This window comes from Leucoraja erinacea, chromosome 36 (assembly GCF_028641065.1).
Source record: "Leucoraja erinacea ecotype New England chromosome 36, Leri_hhj_1, whole genome shotgun sequence".
In the NCBI taxonomy this organism is placed as follows: Eukaryota; Metazoa; Chordata; class Chondrichthyes; order Rajiformes; family Rajidae; genus Leucoraja; species Leucoraja erinaceus.
Genome location: NC_073412.1, coordinates 6,983,191 through 7,008,409, shown reverse-complemented (window position 1 = coordinate 7,008,409; position 25,219 = coordinate 6,983,191). Strand labels below are relative to the sequence as shown.

General features: G+C 46.1%; 1 protein-coding gene across 1 annotated transcript in view; it reads left to right on the top strand.

Annotated features, from left to right (window-relative positions):
• The first annotated feature begins 1,246 nt into the window (after window positions 1-1,246).
• The window catches only part of tp53bp1 (tumor protein p53 binding protein, 1), a 75,495-nt gene continuing 51,522 nt past the window's right edge, over window positions 1,247-25,219 (top strand). The window contains 1 exon segment of the mRNA XM_055662792.1: window positions 1,247-1,486. The gene's annotated coding sequence lies outside the window, so the exon portion shown is untranslated.

Genomic DNA, 25,219 nt, shown 5'->3' with positions numbered 1-25,219 from the left:
AGTTCCCCTACAAATATGCTCATGTAAACCTTCCTCTTGTGCTAAGCTTTTGATCCCTTGTTCTGGTATCTCCTGGAGAGATTCGGAAGGGCATCAAAGATTACGGGGAGAAGGTAGGAGAATGGATCGACTGGGCTTATATTAAAGAATGGATCGACTGGGCTTATATTCACTGGATTTTGGGATGAGCGGGAATAGAAACATATAACATTCTTAAGGGATTGGACAGGCTAGATGCAGGAAAAATGTTCCCGATGTTAGGGGAGTCCAGAACCAGGGGTCACAGTTTAAGAATAAGGGGTAGGCCATTTAGGTCTGAGATGAGGAAAAACGTTTTCACCCAGAGAGTTGTGAATCTGTGGAATTCTCTGCCACTGGCAGTGGAGGCTGATTCACTGGATGTTTTCAAGAGAGAGTTAGATATTGCTCGAAGATAAACACAAAAAGCTGGAGTAACTCAGTGGGTCTGGCAGCATCTGTGGAGGAAAAGACTGGTCTGAAGAAGGGTCCTGACCCGAAACATCACCAAGTACATAGAAGTGTCCCAATCCAAAATATCACCTATCCTTTTTCTCCAGAGATGCTGCCTGACCTGATGAGTTACTCCAGCACTTTGTGCCTATCTTTGGTATAAACCAGCATCTGCAGTTCTTTCCTATTACATGCTGTAAGTTCTATGTCTTATAACCATATAACAATTCTAGTCCGTGCCGAACACTTACTCTCACCTAGTCCCATCTACCTGCACTCAGACCATAACCCTCCATTCCTTTCCCGTCCATATACCTATCCAATTTATTTTTAAATGATAAAATCGAACCTGCCTCCACCACTTCCACTGGGAGCTCATACCACACAGCTACCATTCTCTACTCATGTTACCCCTAAACTTCTGTCCCTTAATTCTCAAATCATGTCCTCTTGTTTGAATGAGGGAGTTAGATGTGGCCCTTGTGGATCAGGGGGTATGGAGAGAAGGCAGGTATGGGATACTGAGTTGGATGATCAGCCATGATCATATTGAATGGCGGTGCAGGCTCGAATGGCCAACTCCTGCACCTATTTTCTATGTCCATGTCTATGAATCTTCCCTGCTCTCAATGGGAAAAGCTTATCCACGTCAACTCTGTCTATCCCTCTCATCATTTTGAAGACCTCTATCAAGTCCCCCCTTAACCTTCTAACCTAAGTCTAAGTGTTTTGGTTTCAGCTTTAGCAGGTGGGGCTTTAGCAGGTGCAAGGGATACAAATAATCTGAAGGCGTGGGCACAAAGCTGGAAACGTTGACGGCACGTTTCAATGCAACTTCTACAGTGAGTTCTACATTTCCAATGCAATACAGAAGGGGCTGCCCCCACACCCATGCTAGGCTTCCCAGGAGTCGGTCCTGCAGCGCCCGCGGTGGCGAGACGCTGCCAGGACAAGCAATGAACACTGCAGAGAATTTCATCTGATTTCCTATCTCAACCTCTTTCACATCAAACAGGTAAACAAAAAACTGCATTTGCAACCCTTTCGCTTTATGCATGCATCTTCGCTGAAAAAAATAACCCTTTTCCTTTTGCATTGCATGTTTTAAAAGGGGGCTTTACCGGCGTCACTTGAAGTCACCAATTAAAATAAGATCTGAATGATTAAAACATGGTTAAGAATAATATGTTAAAAAGACGTTGTTTTGGACTGCGCAAAAGCTTCTTTGCAATAATGTGTTTTTTTTATTTGCGTTCATCGCTGGCCGTTTTCATTTTGCAATTTTCGAGCTTGTGTGACCGGGTTTTACACATTTTTTAATCCAAAAATTGGATATTATAACATTAAGCAGCGTTTGATATGATTTTTGCATAAATCACCCTACGATTAAATTGAGTACAATTTATTAAAATGCGTGCATCTGGAAATGTAATATGCCAGCACAGATGTGCAGTACAAAAAAAAACGCAGCATAGAATAACTAATGGTTTTTAATAATAGTGTATATTCATGTTATATGGAGTTACCATGCCAATGAATTCGAATGGAGAAGGCTCTGGTTTTTTGAGGTGGGCGGGGGGGGTTGTATATGTGGTAAATTAATACGGGGGGTGCACATTGTATGTAACATAATATCTTATGCATTTAATTAGTGTGTTTAAATAAGCCACATCATTGATCAAAATCAACATTTCTCTTCACTTCCACCCTAATGTGTTGAGTACCTGGATATGGATGGGGGGGAGGAGTGGGGGGTTGCAAATGGATTTTTGCCAAGGGTGTCAGACCCACCTGGGTGAACAGTCATGCTTTGAAGACCATCACAGTTGCCCCTCAGTGTTAGTTCAGTGGGACATACAGGGTGAATTATTCCCTAATGGTGAATGTGGATTGAGATTGAGAGGGGGTGTAATAACGTGGACTTGGATTAAGAGAGGAGGGGGGGGACTCTCCTTTGATTTCAAACGCTCCTCTTCACATCTGGACACCGAAGACTTCTCCAGCAGCAGATGTTGGTACCTGATGAAGCAATCCAGATCAACGCCTCCATCTTGTCAAATGCTGACTCATGCCAGGATTTAGTTGCAAAAGGGCCGCTACTGGGGACACCGGCTGCTGAGCTGTTCGACTCGGGAAGTCGAGCTTCAAACACCCTGAACTCTGCTCCTAAGTTGTGGTAAAACCCACTGGCAGACGGTTCGATTCCCGCTCCAGAGGTTCGAACACGAATGACTCGGCATTCATTTTTGGACGTGTCATTGAGGGAGTGCTGCACACTCTGAGGTGTCACCTTCCCGGTGAGACTTGAAACAAAGGGAGAGACACAAGAAGGGACAGACAGACGCAGTCATTCAGCACGGAGACAGGCCCTTCGGCCCAACTCAACCATGCCGGCTCAGATGCCCCATCAAAGCTTGTCCCAATTACCTGCATTTAACCCACATACCTCTAAACCTTTCCTATCCATGTACCTGTCAGAGTTTAGTTTAGTTTAGTTCAGAGATACAGTGTGGAAACAGGCCCTTCGGCCCATCGGATCCGCGCCGACCAGCGATCCCCGCACATTAACTCTATCCTACACACACACACTAGGGACAATTTACACACTCAGCAACTCTAAGCCACCGTGACCACCCAGTGTCTATTAAATGTTTTTGAAGTGCCTGCCTCAACTACCTCCTCTGGTAGCTCGTCCCATATACCCACCACCCTCTGTGTGAAAAAGGTTGCCCTACAGGTACCGATTGGATCTTTTCCCTCTCACCTTAAACCTATGCCCTCTGGTTCTCGATTCCCCAAGTGAAAGACGGAGCATTCATCCGTTCAGTTTTAGTTTATTGTCACGTGTAACAAGGTACAGTGAAAAGCTTATGTTGTGTGCGAACCAGACATCTGAGATGCAATCGGTCCGGAATAACCAACCTGAACTCCCGGTGGCTCAGCACTTCAACTCCCCCACCCATTCCGAATCTGACCTTTCTGTCCTGGGCCTCCTCCATGGCCAGAGTGAGGACCACCGTAAATTAGAGGAGCAGCACCTCATATTTCACTCGGGCAGTCTGCACCCCAGCGGCATGAACATTGACGTCTCCAATTTCAGGTAGTCCCTGCTGTCTCCTCCCCTTCTCAGCTCTCCCTCAGCCCTCTGGCTCCTCCTCTTCCTTTCTTCTTCCCGCCCCCACCCTACATCAGTCTGAAGAAGGGTTTCGGCCCGAAACGTTGCCTATTTCCTTCTCCCCATAGATGCTGCCTCGCACACGCTGAGACTTTTGTCTACCATCTCAGATACAGGATTCAGTCCACATCTATTCCCTATCCTACACCCTATCTATTCCCCTCATGATTTGATACACCTCCATAAGATCACCCCTCAGCTGGATAACATAATATGTGGTGGAATCTCAAGCAAGATACAAATGAATTCTGAAGAAGGGCCCCGACCCAAAACGTCATCTGTCCATTCCCTCCACAGATGCTGCCTGACCCACTGAGTTCCTCCAGCACTTTTGTGTTTTGCTGGAAGCTAAGATCAAGGTCAGATTTCTCAGATGGAAAAGATGTCAGGGCCAGTCTTAGAGAAGGATTATATTCCTAGGTGCCCAAGCCAGTTTTATTCCACACCCAAAATTGCTAAGAACAGATTATCTGGTCCGTTACCTGTTCACGAGTCCTAATTTTAGCTCCAAAATTAGACTTTATCCAGAATAAAAAATCTCTACAAAACAATAAATTGTTCAAAAAACTCTTCAGGAAGACAGTCAGCATCTGTATAGTCATCAGTCTTATATTCAGTGGTCTTCAAACCTAAGATCCCAGGGATGATTGGGTTAACATATGATGAGCGATTGACGGCACTGGGCCTGTACTAACTGGAGATTTGGAGGATGAGGGGGAACCTCATTGAAACTTACAATAGTGAAAGGCCTGGATAGAGTGGATGCGCAGAGGATATTTCCACAAATGGGAGAGCCTAAGAACAGAGGGCACAGCCTCAGAATAAAAGGACGTACATTTAGAAAGGAGATGAGGAGGCTGAGTGGTGAATCCATTGCCGCAGACGGCTGTGGAGGCCGCCATTGGGTATTTTTAAGGCGGAGATTGACAGATTCTTGATTAGTACGGGTGTCTTTGTTCTTGGCTTCCTGGCCCTCCAAAATATTCCGAATAGAATTTAAACTGGAGGTGGTGGAGGGAGGACTTAAGCCAGAAAGGGTTATTGGGAAGAAAGGGCTACTTTAAATTTAGTTGCGTCTGGTTGGGTGTCAAGGGTTGTGGGGAGAAGGCAGGTGCGTGGGGCTGAGAGGGAAAGATAGATCAGCCATGATTGAATGGCAGAGTCGACTCGATGGGCTGAATGGCCTAATTCTGCTGCTATGAGCAATGAACTATGAACATGATCTATCTTTAAGCAAGCACCCTAGTGGTCCCCTGGGGTGGTATATCTCTTCCCTTGTTTGAGGGGTGTCCTCACCGGACTCTGCCCCTCAATGTCCAGCAGTGGAAGGACCTAGACTGTGGTCCTCCCCCACACAGCCTTGGTGTCGGCTGCACCGAGCTTCAGCGAGTACTCCTGCAGTCCGGTGCGGGCCAGTCGTGATTCCTATATTACAACAGTAAGTATGCTTCGAAAAGGCCTTGTAGAAATAAGGAACTGCAGATGCTGGATTACACAAAAGCGCACAAAGTGCTGGAGCAACTCAGCGGGTCAGGCTGCACCTTTGGAGAACCTGGATACATGATGGATGATAGGGGATCTCATTGAAACATATAAGATCGCTAAGGGTTTGGACACGCTAGAACCCGATGTTGGGGGAGTCCAGAACCAGGGGCCACAGTTTAAGAATAAGGGGTAAGCCATTTAGAACGGAGACGAGGAAACACTTTTTCTCACAGAGAGTGGTGAGTCTGTGGAATTCTCTGCCTCGGTGGAGGACGGTGGAGGCCGGTTCTCTGGATGCTTTCAAGAGAGAGCTAGATAGGGCTCTTAAAAATAGTGGAGTCAAGCGATATGGGGAGAAGGCAGGAACGGGGTACTGATTGAGGACGATCAGCCATGATTACATTGAATGGCGGTGCTGGCTCGAAGGGCCGAATGGCCTACTCCTGCACCTAGATTGTCTATTGTCACAGAATCACAGACAACCTGATGCGGCCAATCCCAAGTCTCACACACTTAGCGACATTGATGGATATTGCCCAGTCCATCACAGTTACTGAGTTTAGACACAAACTGTTGAAGTAATGGGGAGAAGGCAGGAACGGGGTACTGATTGAGGATGATCAGCCATGATTACATTGAATGGCGGTGCTGGCTTGAAGGGCCAAATGGCATACTCCTGCACCTAGTGTCTATTGTGATGTTTCGGACCGGGACCCTTCTTCAGACTGAATTGCTCCAGCACTTTTTGTGTCCGTTTTCGCATGCAAACCTGTGCATGCCTTCCAAAGCCTCCACATCCTTCCTGTAATAATGCCACCAGAACTGCATGCAATACTCCAAAGGGGGCCAGACCACTGTTAGGGATGAGTTATTAATGCTGGTCTTCCCAGAGATGTTGAAGTCTTAAAAATTAAAAAGAAGACATGCGGATGAACGGGACTAACTTAGATTGGGCATCTTAGTCAGCATGGGCGTGATGGGCTGAAGGGCCTATATCTGTGCTGTACGACTCTATGACTGAGGGAGTAATTAATAATTGAGAAACAAGGAACTGCGGGTGTTTTGGGACGTCTTGAGAGGGATTCATGTGGTGCTATAGAAATGTATAAACAAGGAACTGCAGATGCCAATCAGTACACAAAAGGAGACAAAGTGCTGGAGTAACTCGGCAGGTCAGGCAGTGTCTCTGGAGAACATGGATAGGTGATGTTTCGGGTGGAGAGGTCGAAAACCTGAATAGTCTCCTATCCATGTTGTCTGGAGATGCTGCCTGACCCGCTGAGTAACTCCATCCAGCACTTTGTGTCCTGTTGTATAGATATGTGTGCCCCTTTCAGAGTTTGTGGCAGTGAATTCTCGAGGGTGGTCTCTAATCCAGGGTGCGGAGTGTCCTCCTATTTCTCTCGCCCTCTCTCCCTCCCTCCCCAATCCCCAACAATCCAAGCCACACTCAGTAATCCAGACTCTGCTTCTTTTGGACGTGGAGTTTGACCCACAGTTACCGAGGAAGGAGGGGAGCTCTCGAAACCACGATGACGATGAAACTGTCATCAACCCGAGATATCAGCAGTTCCCCCCCCCCCCCCCCCCCCCCCCCCCCGCTGGCTTCAAAATGTAACGATATCTGAAATGTATTGAGGTTCCAACAGAATTTTTAATGCGTGCTGGTACATTTTCAATCTGCTGTCTTTCCAGTCACTTTGAACACCCATCACAAAGAAGAAAAAATGTTCTTACATCCATGTGTCTGCAGGTGCAAACATGGTTTAGTACTCGTGTAGGAAGGAACTGCAGGTGTTGCTTTAAACCGAAGCTGGTGTAACCCAGTGGTCCGGCAGCAAACTGAGTCTGAAGAAGGGTCTCGACCCAAAACGTCACCCATTCCTTCCATCCAGAGATGAAAAATCAAGAGAATATCAAAAAGATTAACAACCAACCCCTCTAAAATAATATCTTAACTACAGTATTCAGTAAATTTGGTTGGAAAATTGTTTCTCGGTTGAAGTTGACACACAACAAATGTAAAAAATAGTGCTCTGATATTCAACGTCAAGGTTACTGACTGATTTATTATGGCCACATGTATAAATATACACACAAGGGAAGATCACCTCCAGGTAGACAAAAGTGCTGGGGAAACTCAGCGGGTGCAGCAGCATCTATGGAGCGAAGGAAATAGGCAACGTTTCGGGACGAAACGTTGCCTATTCCCTTCGCTCCATAGATGCTGCTGCACCCGCTGAGTTTCTCCAGCACTTTTGTCCACCTTCGATTTTCCAGAATCTGCAGTTCCTTCTTAAACACAGATTTTTGATTAGTACGGGCGTCAGGGGTTATGGGGAGAAGGCAGGTGAATGGGGTTGCGGGAGAGATAGATCAGTCATGAAGAAGGGTTTCGGCCCGAAACGTCGCCTATTTCCTTCGCTCCATAGATGCTGCTGCACCCGCTGAGTTTCTCCAGCACTTTTGTCTACCTTCGATTTTCCAGCATCTGCAGCTCCTCCTTAAACACAAGAGCAACTCCGGAACAGGCACAGTGTGGATTAAACAGCAACTGCATCAAGGAGATGCCACTAGGCCTAAAAGACAAGGAGAGAAGGAATGGGTGATGTTTCGGGTCGAGACCCTGTCCCACTGAGTGACTCCAGCGTTTTGTGTCTGTGGTTTAGTACTTGACTGAATGAGTACAGGAGACTTGTCTAGCTCTGTGTGTGTTACTGCACAGTCAGATACCGACAACACAGGGCTAAATGCCCTAGGGTGCTTTGCAGATGTAAAACTCAACACTGAATCAAAAGGTAGACAAAAATGGTGGAGAAACTCAGCGGGTGAGGCAGCATCTATGGAGCGAAGGAAATATATTGGTGAGACTAAGCGGAGGTTGGGCGATTGTTTCGCCGAACATCTCCGCTCGGTCCGCAATAACCAAGCTGACCTCCCGTTGGCTCAGCACTTCAACTCCCCCTCCCACTCCGTCTCCGACCTCTCTGTCCTGGGTCTCCTCCATAGCCACAGCGAGCAGCACCGGAAATTGGAGGAACAGCACCTCATATTCCGCTTGGGGAGTCTGCATCCTGGGGGCATGAACATCGAATTCTCCCAATTTTGGTTTTGTCCCGAAACGTTGCCTATTTCCTTCGCTCCATAGATGCTGCCTCACCCGCTGAGTTTCTCCACCATTTTTTGTCTACCTTCGATTTTCCAGCATCTGCAGTTCCTTCTGAAACATTAAATCAAAAGGAGAACACTGGGTGACTAAAGTTTCCAAAGCAATGTTATTTTATTTGGAGAGAGGAAATTTACCTTTGCCTTGTTGACGATCAATATATATCAATTTCAATATCACTTTTATTCATCACATTGCACATCAAGTGCAAGTGAAATGAATTTGCCAGCAGCAGTACAATGAAAAAAGAACACATTAAAAATTTAAACACAGACATCCACCACAGCATTCATCACTGTGGTCGAGGGCACAAACATTTGGCCAGTCCTCCTCCATTTCCCCCCGTAGTCGGGACCTCAACCCTCGGCAGCCTTTGCTGCGGGCGTTCAGAAATTCAGACATGCAGCAGCAGTGTTTACAACCATAAAAAGGCCAGCACGCACGTCAATAAAATATCAAGCTGCATTTATCCACATTTATTTTCCATGAATAGACCTGTGACCGTTCAACTAATGTAATTAACAAAAAATTATAAAATTAAATGAAAACTCTAAAAATGTGAAAATATGTATATATATATATATTTCGTTTTAAGAGATGCCAGTATATCATACACAAGCACTGTCATGAATAAAACAGTGTTTCATGCTGTTTAGGTATCAGCGCACTTTTGTCATGCCTAATTAAATCTGATTTTACTGTTTTTTATGCAACAATAGACAATAGACAATAGGTGCAGGAGTAGGCTATTCGGCCCTTCGAGCCAGCACCGCCATTCAATGTGATCATGGCTAATCATCCCCAATCAGTACTCCGTTCCTGCCTTCTCCCCATATCCCCTGACTCCGCTTTTTTTAAGAGCCCTATCTAGCTCTCTCTTGAAAGCATCCAGAGAACCTGCCTCCACCGCACTCTGAGGCAGAGAATTCCTCAGACTCGCCACTCTCTGTGAGAAAAAGTGTTTCCTCGTCTCCATTCTAAATGGCTTACCCTTTATTCTTAAACTGTGGCCCCTGGTTCTGGACTCCCCCAACATCGGGAACATGTTTCCTGCCTCTAGTGTGTCCAAGCCCTTAACAATCTTATATGTTTCAATGAGATCTCCTCTCATCCTTCTAAACTCCAGAGTGTACAATCCCAGCTGCTCCATTCTCTCAGCATATGACAGTCCCGCCATCCCGGGAATTAACATTGTAAACCTACGCTGCATTCCCTCAATAGCAAGAATGTCCTTCCTCAAATTAGGGGACCAAAACTGCAGACAACACTCCAGGTGTGGTCTCATTCGGGCTATGTACAACTGGGGAAGGACCTCTTTGCTCCTATATTCGATTCCTCTTGTTATAAAGGCAATATTATTTGATTGATCAAAGTTTCAAGCAAAGATCCTATAGCGGAGCAAGATAGACCACTCCTGCTAAATGCAATGGGCTGACGTGTAGTATGCAACGGAGCGGAACGTGGGCCTTTTTTTCATCCATTTCAGTAACCCGACCCGACTCTCAGTGTAATCAACGTTGCGGGGGAACAGTTTGTGTTAATAAATTATAATTCTGAAAATGAGGAGAAGATTTTTACCAAATAACTTTTATTTTTACGAGGGATGTTTCCGTAACCGGCTTCCGTCTCCGCACTAGTATCTTTGCTCCGCTACGGGATCTTCGGTGCGGAGACGGAAGCCGGTTACGGAAATGGGGCCGAAAATTACCCGTGAATCTGCCCATGACCGTACTACGTCTTTTCCGTCGAGTGATCTATCTTGCTCGCTGTAGGGTCTTTGGTTTCAAGAGGGTCTTGGTAGAGTCTTACCTTTCCTCAGCGGATAGCCAGGCCTACAGCCACCAGTGGCCGCAGGCAGCCCGCAGCCGGGTTCATCCTTGTTCTCTGCCCTCCGGTCTTTTGGCTCCGCGACACATCCCGGGAGCCTCCCGCCACCTCGCGGCGCAATACTGTGGATCAGTACAGCGCGGAAACAGGCCCGTCAGCCCATGGAGTCCATCCCGAACATCCATCACCCGTTCAAACTAGTTAGAAACATAGACAATAGGTGCAGGAGTAGGCCATTCTGCCCGTCGATCCAGCACCGCCATTCAATATGATCATGGCTGATCATCCAAAATCAGTACCCCGTTCCGGCTTGCGGCTGAGCTTCGGTGGAGGACCACATGATGGGGCACAACAAGGAGAAGTGTTATGAGTGCAATGTGTGTGGCAGTGCCCAAGCCAGCTAGAGACCCACCGGCGGGTGCACACGGAAGAACGCCCCTTCGACTGCTAGGAGCAAAGATCATCGTGCGGAGTAAGATACTCCACTCTTGTGTAATCCAATGCACTGAGGTGTAGTACGTAACGGAGCGTAACGGCCGCCATCTTGGAATGCTCAACCCGACTTCCAGTTTCATTAACATACCACTCGCCAATGGAAAAGTAATAACTTTAATAAATTGACTTAACGCCCTGTCCCCCAGGGTACGAGTTCATTCCAAGAGTTCTCCCGAGTTTGCGCTGATTCGAACTCGGAGATTTACGGTAATGGCCACTCGTCGGTACTCGGGGCTCTCGTGGACATTTTTCAACATATTGAAAAATCTTCATGAGTCTTCCTGAGTTTGCCTGCCGTTAGCGAGTCTTCCCGAGTACCTGCCGTTAGTGTTACGAGCTGCTAAGAGACGTCCCCGAGCTCCGACGTACCTGCTACATTCATTCTCCGTGCTTACCAGGAGTTTGATTTTTTTTAAACTCGGGAGAACTCTTGGAATGAATCCGTACCGTGGGACAGGGCTTTGCTGCTTAAAAAATGCAAGGATATAAAAGGTCATACCGTACCTCTAAAAATTATAGCAGATTAAATCTATTAGTATTTTAAATTTTAAAAAAAAGGTGTAGTCCTTGCTTGAGGAACATACACAGAACTGCCAGCAGAGGTCACTGCTCATCAATCAGCATCGGGGACTTTTCAACCCACCAATATCAGTGGATAATTTTTAAGGCAGATATAGATAGATAGATTCTTTATTAGAAAGCCTGTCAGAGGTTATGGGGAGAAGGCAGGAGAATGGAGATTGCGGAGTAGACTTGATGGGCCGAATGGCCTAATTCTACTCCTATCACTTTTGACCCTATGAGCACCCATAGTCAGGATCGAACCCAGGTCTCAATAGACAATAGGTGCAGGAGTAGGCCATTTGGCCCTTCGAACCAGCACCGCCATTCAATGTGATCATGGCTGATCATCCCCTATCAGGACCCCGTTCCTGCCTTCTCCCCATATCCCCTGACTCCGCTATTTTTAAGAGCCCTGTCTAGCTCTCTCTTGAAAGCATCCAGAGAACCTGCCTCCACTGCCCTCTGAGGCAGAGAATTCCACAGACTCACCACTCTCTGTGAGAAAAAGTGTTTCCTCGTCTCCGTTCTAAATGGCTTACCCTTTATTCTTAAACTGTGTGTGGCCCCTGGTTCTGGACTCCCCCAACATCGGGAACATGTATCCTGGCTCTAGCGTGTCCAAACCCTTAACAATCTTATGTGTTTGAATGAGAATCCCTCTCATCCCAGGTTGAGTCCATACTCCGGGTCTCAAGCGCAGTCAGGCAGCAACACTACCGCTGCGCCACCATGCCGCTCCTTTGTGTTGTTATTCAACCCATGGCCAAGTCAGATTGGAAGGGACAGGCAGGATCTCTGGAGAGAAGGCGTTAAAAAAGACATCTCAGAGACGTACGTGCGGGTTTGTAGGTGAATTATCCTCTGTAAATTGTCCCTAGTGTGTAGGGATTGGATGAGAAAGCGGGATAGCATGGGATTACATAGTGTGAGTGGATGTTTGATGGTCAGTGTTATAAGGTCATAAGGAATGTGAGTAGAATTAGGCCATTCGGCCCATCAAGTCTACCCCAGTTCACTCGGTGTTTCCATGCTGTATCTCTAAGCTAAACTAAAAGTTGATGTCATTGGTTTTGTAATTAGTAGAGCCAGGATTTTGCCATGTGCCTTTCCATGCCTTTTTTGATGATTTCAGGAAGATAATGCCTTTGTCACGATTGAGTGCCTAAATCAGCCTTTTTTTTGCCATTGTAACGGAACTTACAAGAAAATTTACAGCCCAGGGTGAAACCCGGCTGTAACTGGCCGTTAAGTGGTGATTGGAGAGTGGTGCGTGGGAAAGGATCTAGTCTTTTCAAACTGGAGAAGCTGTGAGTAGGTGTGAAATTTACTGCTGATAGATTTACAAATCGTGACTTTTCGAGTGATCTGTGTAAAGCATTCATTGATGCTGGAATTCCACTGTGGAAATTGGAAAACAAATCTCTCAAGAGTTTTTTTTAGGGAAATACACAAAGGCACCTATACCGAGCGAGTCATCATTACAGAAAAATTATGTTTTTTTTTTTTTAATATTTTATTTTATTAGAAGTAAGCACAGTCATATGGAACCAAAGTGCCTAATATATATTTTCATAATACATTTTATGTACAACTTCTTTTTTTTTTTTGTTACATTGAAAAAAGATGAGAATAAGAAAAAGAGGTTAGATAGTAAAGGATAGAAAAATGTGAAATATATAGTGTGTGAAGAAAGAAAACGAGTAAATGAAGAAAGTTGAGAGAGAAAATAGTGAAAAGAAAAGGAGATCATTATTTATAGTCTTGACCAACCCTCGTCCAGTCCTGAAACAGTTATTTTTTACAATTGTGTTGCACCATATGATTCCAAAAAAACGACGAATGGAGACCAACTCGTTATGAATTGGTCTGATTTATCCATTAGGAGGAATCGCATTTCCTCAAGATGAGCGGTGTCCAACATACTTGCAATCCACATTTTAAGCGTTGGTATTGATGTACCCTTCCAAAATTTAAGTATTAATTTTTTTGCTATTATTAAACCATAATTAAGGAATAGATTTTGAGATGTGTTCAATTTATTCCCATCTTCCATTACACCAAATATAATCATTTCAGTATTAGGTTCCATTCTTGTCTTGAATAATTTTGTAAGTATTTCAAAAATATCATTCCAAAATCTATAAAGTTTTATGCAGGAAACTAAGGAGTGTGTTATAGTTGCCTTTTGGGCTAGACATTTATCACAAGTGGCGGATATATTTGGATAAAATTTGTTCAATCTTGTTTTTGAATAATATAATCTATGTACAATTTTAAATTGTATTAGATTATGTCTTACATTAATTGAACATTTGTGAATATATATCAGGTATTTTTCCCATTTAACCTTCGTAATTTTTATCATTAATTCCCGTTCCCACTCTTCTCTAAGTACCTCTGTCGATGGTAGGTCTATATTTAGAATACTATATTTAGGATATTAATTTTTGTGAGTCAGCTTCAATATTCATTGCTTCTTCCAATAAGTCAGGAGTTACTTTTTGATATCCTTGTATATATTTTTTCACAAAGTCGCAAATCTGAAGATATTTAAAATATTGGTTGTTTTTCAATTTAAATTTTAATTGTAGTTGTTGGAATGATAGTAGGTTTCCTGTTTCGTACATATCCCTGATCCTTCTAATTCCGAGACTTTCCCATTGGTTATATGTCTTATCAATAAGAGATGGTTTAAATAAAGGGTTATTCGCAATTGGCATTAACAGTGATAGATTTCTTAATTTTAAAGATAATTTTATTTGTTTCCAAATTCTTATTGTACCATATATAATTGGGTTCTTCTTATATATTGTGTTATTCAGCCTTTTTTTTTGGGGAAAAGAGGATCGTTCCTATATTACAAGGATGACAATCCTCCTTCTCCATTTTTATCCATTCTGTCTGTTGTGTAGAACTATCCAACCAATAAATCATATTCTTAATATGCACTGCCCAGTAATAATACATAAAATTCGGAAGTGAAAGTCCCCCGACCTCTTTTGGTTTACATAAGTGTTTTTTTGTGATTCTATGTGATTTATAGTCCCAAATATAATTTGTAATGTTAGAGTCTAATTTTTTTTTAAAAAATTTTGGTATATATACCGGTATAGACTGAAATAGGTATAGTAATTGTGGTAAGAAGATCATTTTTATTGCATTTATTCTACCTAATAATGATAAGGGAAGTGTTTTCCAAAATTTAATCTGTGTATTAAGTTTATTTAATAAAGGTATGAAATTAGCATTGAATAATGCTTTATATTTTCTAGTAATCTGAATACCCAAATATTTAAATTTTTCTGTTGCGATTTTAAAGGGGAACTTCAGTAAGTGTGTAGGTTCTTGAGGTTTTAATGTCATGATTTCGCTTTTGTTCCAGTTTATTCTATATCCAGAAAAAGACCCAAATTCCTCTATTAAGTTTAATAAATTTGGTATGCTCGTTTGTGACTTTGTAATATATAAAAGTATATCGTCTGCATATAATGAGATTTTATTCTTTGAGTCCCTGGTATTATAGCCCTGAATATTCGGATGAATTCTTATACTTTCAGCCAGGGGTTCTATCATAAGGGCAAATAGCAGGGGTGATAGTGCACATCCCTGCCTATTACCCCTTGATAGTTGAAATTTTTGAGATAACATGTTATTAGTTAAAATTCTTGCCATCGGTTTATCATATAATAATTTTACCCATGTTATTGTTGACAGCAACTTCAACATTGTTGTGCAGAAAATTAGAGATGAAGTTGCATGCATCAAAATATGGATCGCAATAGACGAGACAACCAATGCGGTGGGGAAATTAATTTTGTTGTCTCTAATTGAGACAAAGACAATAAATTTGAATACAATACAATACAATACAATACAAGAAATGTTGGGGGTGGGGTGTGGCGTTACCAGGGTTAAGTTTCTGTTTATTGAACCTGCAGTAGAACTTGTTCAGGTCGTTGGTCAGCTGACGAGAGCCCAAGGAGCGGGGGGTTTTTCTCTTGTAGCTTGTGATTTCTTGCAAGGCCTTCCACACTGAGTAATTTGCTGAGAACTTGATGCTCAACTTCTCAGAGTACCTTTCCTTGGCAGCTCTGATTCCTCTTCTCAGCTTCTACTTGGCCTGCCTGCATCTGCCTTCCCGCTCTTGTAGGATCTACCCCAGCAAGCGTCAAAATGCCTAAAGTCAAGTCAACGCCTTGTAAAAAACTGAACGATTTAGTGAGAGTGTACGAGTGTGATTTATTCTCTACAGACAACTGTGTGCTGTTTTGCAAAGCATATGAGAAAGCAGTGAATCATGAGAAGAAATATTTTGTCTCCCAGCATGTAGAGACAGCTAAACACAAATCGATGACAGAGAAACTGAATGTAGGAAATACGCAAGCTTGTCTCCTCACAACATTTACTGCTGGCAGATTTTCAAATCGTGAGTTTTCGAGTGATCTGTGTAAAGCATTCATTGATGCTGGAATTCCACTGTGGAAATTGGAAAACAAATCTCTCTGAGTTTTTTTAAGGGAAATACGCAAAGGCACCTATACCGAGCGAGTCATCATTACAGAAAAATTATGTTGACAGCAACTTCAACATTGTTGTGCAGAAAATTAGAGATGAAGTTGCATGCATCAAAATATGGATCGCAACAGACGAGACAACCAATGCTGTGGGGAGATATATTGCCAATGTGGTCATCGGTAAACTGGAGGCAAGTCAACCATCAAAGGAGTATTCCTTGACATTGGAAGTATTGGAGAAGTCAAAGAGTACAACTCTTGCTCAGTTGTTTACATCTTCACTTGCTGTACTTTGTACTTAAAGTTCCTGGCGATGTTTATGAAGACATACAAGCAAAATGTGAGAGGAGGATTTTAGCTAACAAAGATCTTGAAGAAGTACAAAACATAGCGAAATTTGTCAAAGGGTAGTTGTAATGCACAAGATATCAACATGAATGTAGAGTTTGTAGCTTGTTTCAGGTATGCACCAGTGACCTCAGCTGAGGGAGAAAGACGTTTTTCCACAACTGAAGCATATTCTGTCTGACAGACGGCATTGTTTAACACCAGATAATTTGTAAAAATGCTAGTAGTTATGTGCAACCAGGCAATAATGTGGTATACCTTTATAATTATCATTTTTAACCATATTTTGGTGGTGGAAATACTTGCCTTTTTTGTAATTTTATCTTGCCTTTTTGCATGCCTATTTCAGAAATATTTAGCGCCTAAACATCCTGACTCTAGTAATTAGCATTGTTGTCGTAGGTGGAGTCTTTCTTTATGAGTTTTTTAAAAAACTGATTTTGACTCTAAGGAGATGCAGAACTGCAGGGCCCCATGAATGATAGAAACCATCTTACATCAGCCAGGACACAGGTGTGGATGGTGGAACTGAGCTGTGACTACGGGCAGGAAAGCAATCACAATGCTTCTGCCCAATACCAATAAGGATGGCACACAGTGGCGCAGCGGTAGAGTTGCTGCCTCACAGCGCCAGAGACCCGGGTTTGATCCTGACCACATATAAAATTATAAAAGGACTGGACAAGCTAGATGCAGGAAAAATGTTCCCGATGTTGGGTGAGGCCAGAACCAGGGGGCCACAGTCTTAGAATAAAGGGGTCATTTAAGACTGAGGTGAGAAAAAATATTTTTCACCCAGAGAGTTGTGAATTTATGGAATTCCCTGCCACAGAGGGCAGTGGAGGCCAAGTCACTGGATGGATTTAAGAGAGAGTTAGATAGAGCTCTAGGGGCTAATGGAGTCAAGGGAGATGGGGAGAAGGCAGGCACGGGTTAATGATTGGGGACGATCAGCCATGATCACAATGAATGGTGGTGCTGGCTCGAAGGGCCGAATGGCCTCCTCCTGCACCTATTTTCTATGTTTCTATGCTGTCAGTAAGGAGTTTGTACGTTCTCCCCGTGACCACGTGGGTTTCCTCCGGGTGCTCCGGTTATCTCCCGTATTCCAACGGCGTGCAGGCTCGCAGGCTGATTGGCCTCTGTAAATTGTCCCCAGTGCGTAGGATGGAACTAGTGCATGGCTCGGTGGGCCGAAGGGCCTGTTTCCACGTTGTATCTCTAAAGCTAAAACAGGTGGCAGACGTATAGTCCAAGGCCGTCATCTCTCCTGCTACTGTGCAAGACTTGGGGCTCTAGTTGTTACCTATCCCTGTCAACAGATCAGAGAACAGTACAGGAACAGGCTCTTCAGGGTGTAGGATAGAACTAGTGTACATGGTGATGGTTGGTCGGCGTGAGTTTCCACTTTGTATCTCTAAACAAAAAAAATACTAACTCATATCAAGGGAGCCCTTCCCTCCCCCTCCCTTCCCCCCCCCCCCCCTGCTTTCCCCACCCTTAAATAAAACCCAGCCTGCAGAGCCTACCCAGCAAGATGGCAGTTGTGGACAGGATTACGATTTTGTTTAAAGCTCCTTCCTCCTGTCAAATATCTACACAGAGAAGATCAGTTGGCCGTGGTGACTGTGGAACAGGATAACACCATGGCACCCAGTGACTGTGGGCAGAGAGGGGAAAGAATGGAGGGGAGTAATGGGAGAGGGGGGAGGAGAGGAGAGGGAGGGGGTGGAGAGGATTAGAGTTCGGAGAGGGGGAGAGAGGAGGAGAGGGAGGGGGGTAGAAGGGGCCTCTCACGGGGGGATGTCGGGGGGGGAGAAGGAGTGTGGGGGAGACACGGAGGGAGGGGAGGGTGGAGGAGGGGAGAGGCCTCTCTCTGCAAAAGCCTTCTCCCTGGAGGGGGGGAGGGGGGAGGAGGGGAAGGAGGGGGGGGAGGGGGGTTGGGGGGAGAGTGGGGTAGGGGGAGGGGGAGAGGGAGAGGAGATTGGGGGGGGAGAAGGGGGGGGGGGCGGAAATGGGAGGGGTGGAGAGGAGGAGGGGGAGGGGGGGAGGTGGAGGAGGAGAGGAGGAGGTGAGGTGGAAGGGGGGAGGGGAGGGGGGAGGAGGTGGAGGTGAGGGGGGAGGTGGAGGGGAGGAGGGTGAGGGGGGGAGAGGGGGGTGTGAGGTGGAAGGGGGGGGGGGAGGGGGGAGGGGGGGAGGTGGAAGGGGAGGTGGAGTAGGGGCGGGGGGAGGAGGGGTGGGCGGAGTGGGAGGGGAAGGGGGGGAGAGGTGGGGTGAGGGGAGGAGGTGAGGTGGAGGGGGAGGGAGGTGGGGAGGAGGGGGGAGGGGGAGGGAGAAGGTGAGGTGGATGGGGTGGAGAAGGGGGGCGGTTATGAGGCGAGTGGAGGGTGGAGGGGGAGAGGAAAAGGGGGGAGAAGGCAGGGGGAGGGGGTTAGAGAGGAGGGAGGGAAAGGGGGTGAGGGGAGGGAGGGTGAGGGGGAGGTGGAGGGGAAGGAGAAGGGGTGGGGAGGGGGAGGGAGGGGGGAGGGAGGAGGAGGAGAGGGGGTGGGGGGACGAGGGGAGGTGGAGGGGATGGGGGGAGGGGTCGGGAGGAGGGGGAGGAGTGAGGGGGAGGTGGGGTGGGAGGTGGGGGAGGTGGAGGGGTGAGAGAGGGGGGAGAAGGAAGGGGGGGGGGAGAAGAGGGAGGGGGGGGGGGGGAGGGGGGAGGAGGAGGTGGGAGAGGGGGTGGAGGGGGAGGGGGGAGGAGGAGGAGGGGGGGAGGTGGAGGGGATGGGGGGGGGGAATGGGGGGAGGTGGAGGAGAAGGAGGGGGAGGGTATGAGGCCTCTCTCTGCAGCCTTCTCCCTGGAAGCCTGGTCCCGCCCCTGCCATTGGTGCAGAGCGCTGTCGATCAGCCGGGGCTGCGGCGGGCGGGCCAATGGGCGAGTTGCGGGGGCGGGGCGAGGGAGTGGATACATTTGACCGCTGTAACAATTTCCAGGCGGGGGGGGAATCCACAGGCGGCGCCGCTCCGGACAACACTGATCCCGGCACCACAGGTAGGGACAGGCCGGGGATCCGGGGCTGGGCGCCGGCCCTCGTGCCGATCGCGACCTGCACAGGCTCCCAGATCAGGAGAAACCCCACCGGCTGCAGGCGGGGAGGGCCAGAGACCCGGGGAGGCAACTGGGAACATGAAAAAATATATATATAATTGTATTTACTGCCACTTTTGTTCCACAAACTCTGCCTGAGAGGGAGTCCTGTTCTTCCATCGCCATGAATATCAATTGTATCTTGTACCTTCTGCTCATTACCTCTGATAAATGTGATAATGCACAAAATCGGAGCCTCATATCTGTAATATCTTTGACTGAAAATAGTGTTTGGGGTGTATCTGCAAAATCTGGTCGCCCTGCAGCCAGTCCCACACAGTAGGGGATCTGTATTCAGATTTTTATTCTTTCAGTTACTGCCATTTACAATCTCTGTCTGAGAGGGACTCCTGTTCCTCCATCTCCCATGTGTGTCAGTTGTATGTGTTGGAAGGAACTGCAGATGGTGGTTTACATGAGAGGTAGGGACTTCTGAACTTCTGACTTCTGAAGAAGGGTCTTGACCTGAAATTGATTCTTTCTCTCCAGAGATGCTCCTTTCCCACTGAGTGACTCCAGCATGTTGTGCCGAACACCAGTTGTACCTTCCACCTTCTGCTCATTTGCTTTTGATCAGGGCAGGCCTGATTAAAGTTTCCCTTTCCCCCCGACTCTCAGTCTGAAGAAGGGTCTCGAGCCGAAACGTCACCCATTCCTTCTCTCCAGAGATGCTGCCTGGCCCGCTGAGTTACTCCCGCACTTTGTGTCCCCCTTTAGTTGAAATCGGCATCTGCAGTTCCTTCCTACACACTGATGAAAGACCGTCTCTTTTCACAGATGCTACCCGAACTGCTATGAATTTAAAGTTTTCTTGTTTTAAATCGGATTTCCAACATCTGCAGTTTGCTTTATGTAGGGTCTCTGGCCCTTGTTCGCGACACATTCACTGTTGTTGTTCTCGAGCATAGAAACAGTCCCTTCGGCCCAACTTGCCCATGACAACCAAGATGCTCCATCTACACCTGGCAATGTTTGGCCTATATCTTTTCCTATCTATGTACCTATCCAAATATATTTTAAGCGTTGTTGTAGTATTTGTCTGAACGACCTCATTTGGCAGCCCATTCCATATACCCACCACCTCTGTGTGAAAAGGTTACCCCTCAGCTTCCTATTAAATCTTTACCCTCTCACCTTAAACCTGTCCTCTGGTTCTTGATTCCACTCCTCTGGATAAAATGCTCTGTGCATCCATGCTGTCTATTCCTCTCATGACCTTACATGCCTATACAAGATCATCCCTCATCCTCCTGCACTCCAAGGGCAGTCACGGTGGCACTGCGGTAGAGTTGTTGCCTTATGCCCCTGTCCCACTTAGGAAACCTGAACAGAAACCTCTGGAGACTTTGCGCCCCACCCAAGGTTTCCGTGTGGTTCCCGGAGGTTGCTGGAGGTTGCAGGTAGTGGAGCAGGTAGGGAGACTGACAAAAAAACCCTCCGGGAACCGCACGGAAACCTTGGGTGGGGCGCAAAGACTCCAGAGGTTTCCGTTCAGGTTTCCTAAGTGGGACAGGGGCATTACAGCAAAATGCAGCGCCAGAGACCTGGGTTCGATCCCGACTACAGGTGCTGTCTGTATGGAGTTTGTACGTTCTCCCCGTAATCTGTGTGGGTTTTCTCCGAGATCTTCGGTTTCCCCCCACACTCTAAAGACGTACAGGTTTGTAGGTTAATTGGCTTGATAAAAATGTAAAATTGTCCAAGTTGGCGAGATGCAGAGTACTGCCCTGCCGACTACAAAATTCAGAAGGTAAGGAGCAAAGTACTAGGCTGGCCAACCTCTCCCGATCACAGGCCCTCAAGACCTAGCAACATCCTCGTGAATCTTCTCTGCGTTCTTTCCAGGTTAAACAACATCTTTCTGACAGTACCGTGACCAAAACTAAACATGATACTCCACATGTAGCCTTGCCATTGTCTTGTACAACTGTAATATAACCTTCCAATACTCAATACTCTGACTGATGAAAGGCAATGATGCTGAAAGGCTTATTGTCCACCCTATCCAGCTGTGATGCCACTTTCAAGGAACTATATACCTGCACTTTCCTGATCCCAATGCTCAACAACGCTCTCCAGGGCCCTGCCATTCACGGTGAAAGTCTTGCCACGGTTTGACTTCTCTGTATTAAATTCCATCAGCTATTCCTGTGCCAAACTGATCAAGATCCTGCTGTAATTTTTGATGACCATCGTGGCTATCTATCTCCGATGCCACCCAGTTTTGTGTCACCTGCAAACTTACTCAGCTTGCCTCGAACAATGTTGTGTGTCGTCTGTTTGCAGTCTGTGTTTACAATATATGCTATCATCTGGTGTTTGTTCCACAGCGTGCTTGTGTCGTTTATGTTGCCTCGACTTTGTGCAATATCTGCTCTTTACAGAACATGCAGTGCTGGAGTAACTCGATGGGTCAGGCAGTAACTCTGGAGGACAAGGGGAGGCGACACTTTGAGATGGGACCCTTCTTCAGACGTTGCCTATCCTTGCCCTCCAGAGACACCCACAGTCGGGATCGAACCCAGGTGCATGGCGCTGTGGCAGCAACTCTACCGCTGTGCCACCACATGTGCCTCTGACTTGAATACTTCCCTGACCAAAACAAAATTATAACAACACTTGCTCGTGGTCTGTGTGTGGGATCTTGCTGTGTGGAAATTGCTGGCATGTTTCCAACATTTCAACCGCGCCCACACTACAAGTGTTCTGTTGGCTAAGAATAAGGAGTAAGCCATTTGGAACGGAGACAAGGAAACACTTTTTCTCACAGAGAGTGGTGAGTCTGTGGAATTCTCTGACTCGGACGGCGGTGGAGGCAGGTTCTCTGGATGCTTTCAAGAGAGAGCTAGATAGGTCTCTTAAAAATAGCAGAGTCAGGGGATATGGGGAGAAGGCAGGAACGGGGTACTGATTGGGGATGATCAGCCATGATCACATTGAATGGCGGTGCTGGCTCGAAGGGCCAAATGGCCTATTCCTGCACCTATTGTCTATTGGCTCAACTTGCAACGTCGCCTATCCATGTTCCCCAGAGATTGCCGCTCAAGTATTTAGATACTTAATAATTGTATACAATTATGAGGGACCAAGATGGGGAAAGGAAAGAACATAAATCCCTTTGGAGAAGGAAGATAACTAGATTTACTAGAATGTTGCCTGGGTTTCAACAACTAAGTTACAGAGAAAGGTTGAATAAGTTAGGTCTTTATTCTCTGGCGCGCAGAAGGTTAAGGGGGGACTTGATAGAGGTCTTTAAATGATGAGAGGGATAGACAGAGTTGATGTGGACAAGCTTTTCCCTTTGAGAATAGGGAAGATTCAAACAAGAGGACATGACTTCAGAATTAAGGGACAGAAGTTTAGGGGTAACATGAGGGGGAACTTCTTTACTCGGAGAGTGGTAGCGGTGTGGAATGAGCTTCCAGTGGAAGTGGTGGAGGCAGGTTCGTTGGTATCATTTAAAAATAAATTGGATAGGCATATGGATGAGAAGGGAATGGAGGGTTATGGTATGAGTGCAGGCAGGTGGGACTAAGGGGAAAAAAGTTGTTCGGCACGGACTTGTAGGACCGAGATGGCCTGTTTCCGTGCTGGAATTGTTATATGGTTAAAAGAAAGAATAGATTTAAATTCATGGTACACAAATTAGGGAGGGGGTAGGAAAAGAGGGGTGATGGGAATCTGATATTCTCGTGGTGACTGAGTGATCATTACAGAAGCCATCACCATCTATTGAGCAGTACATGGATGGAGACTTGACAAGCTGTGACATATAGACCTTTTGCTCCAAGTAGGGTTTGGGATAGGTAGTTTTGTTACTTGCATGGACACAGTAGGCTGAATGGCCTCTTGTGTGGTATGCTTTTGATGAGTCTAATGATGACAAAGTAGGCACCCAAGTCTAAATGGCCTTCTCCTGCATCGATGTTACATACACCTGGAGTATTGGTCTCCTAATTCGAGGAAGGACTTTCTTGCTATTGAGGAAGTGGTAGGTTCATTCCCAGAATGGCGGAACTAACACATGATGAAAGAATGGATCGACTGGGCTTATATTCACTGGAATTTAGGAGGATGAGAGGGGATCGTACAGAAACATATAAAATTCTTAAGGGATTGGATGGGCTAGATGCAGGGAAAATGCACCCCATGTCGGGGGGGTGTACAGAACTAGGGGTCGCAGTTTAAGAATAAGGGGTTGGCCATTTAGGACTGAGATGAGGAAAAACTTTTTCACCCAGAGAGTTGTGAATCTGTGGAATTCTCTGCCACAGAAGGCAGTGAAGGCCAAATCACTGGATGTTTTCAAGGGAGAATTGAGGCCCTGTCCCACTGTACGAGGTAATTCAAGAGTTCTCCCGGATTTCCCCCCTGAGTCGAACTCGGAGAATGTATGTAGCGGGTACGTAGGGGCTCGTAACGCTAACGGCAGGTACTCTGGAAACGCGGAAACCCGTGACGTTTTTTCAACACTGAAAAATGTCCAAGAGTAAAAAAAATACTCGTGATTAAGTACCACAAGTTTGATTTTTTTTAAAACTCGGGAGAGCTCTTGGGTAAACTCGCATTGTGGGACAGGGACTTTAGATATAGCTCTTGGGGCTAACGGAATCAAGGGATGTGGGGGAAAAAACAGGAACGGGGAACTGATTTTAGATGATCAGCCATATTGAATGATGGTGCTGGCTCGAAGGGCCAAATGGCCTACTCCTGCACCTATTTTCTGGGAACTGAGTACATGGAGGATGCAAAGCAAAATATTTTTTTTGCCAACTTCCCCCCAAGGCCTTTGCATAATTTGATTACCTCATTAATTGTACTCCTGGTGTGTTTTTCCTGTGACCTCCTGAGGAATATATGAATGGGCCTGTGTGGAGGAGATTCACTGTGTAGGAAAGAACTGCAGATGCCAGTTTAAATCAAAGATAAACACGAAATACTGGAGTAACTCAGCGGGACAGGCAGCATCTCTGGCGAGAAGGAATGGGCGACGTTTTTTCGGGAGAGACCCTTCTTCAGACTGAGGTTCTCGACCCGAAACATCACCCGTTTCTTCTCTCCAAGGAACTGCTGGCTTCTACCAAAGATAGATAGAAAATGCTGGAGTAACTCGGTGGGTCAGGCAATGTCTCTGGAGAAAAAGAATAGGCGACAGAAAGTAGAGGGGTGGGGAGGTGAATAGGCGAGAAGAGACCTAAACAAATTCCGTCGCTCCATAGATGCTGCCTCGCTTGCTGAGTTTCTCCAGCATTTTTTTTTTGTCCACCTTCGATTTTTCCAGCATCTGCAGTTCTTTCTTGAACAAATCAGTCATCAGATGCCGGCCCCGATTTGTTCTGGCTGTACTATTTTATTAGTCTGATCAAGAGATTCAAGAGAGTTTATTGTCATGTGTCCCAGATAGGGCAATGAAATTCTTGCTTTGCTTCAGCACAACAGAATATAGTAGGCATGAATACAGAACAGATCAGTGTGTCCATATACCATTATATAAATATACACACACATGAATGAATAAAACGGGTAAAGTGCAAATAAACAGGTATTAATGTTCAGAGTTTTGTTTGAGTTGAGTTTAATAGCCTGATGGCTGTGGGGAAGTAGCTATTCCTGAACCTGGACGTTGCAGTCTTCAGGCTCCTGTACCTTCTACCTGAAGGTAGCGGGGAGATGATGAGTGTGTGGCCGGGATGGTGTGGGTCCTTGATGATGCAGCCAGCCTTTTTGAGGCAGCGACTGCGATAGATCCCCTCGATGGTGGGGAGGTCAGAGCCGATGATGGACTGGGCAGTGTTTACTACTTTTTGTAGTCTTTTCCGCTCCTGGGCGTCAAGTTGCCGAACCAAGCCACGATGCAACCGGTCAGCATTCTCTCTACTGTGCACCTGTAGAAGTTGGAGAGAGTCCTCCTTGACATACCGCTACTGGGCACTCAAGTTGCCGAACCAAGCCACGATGAGATAGGTCAGCCTCGATTGAATGGCGGAGCAGACTTGATGGGCCGAACGGCCTGATAATGCTCCTATCACCTATGAACGGGA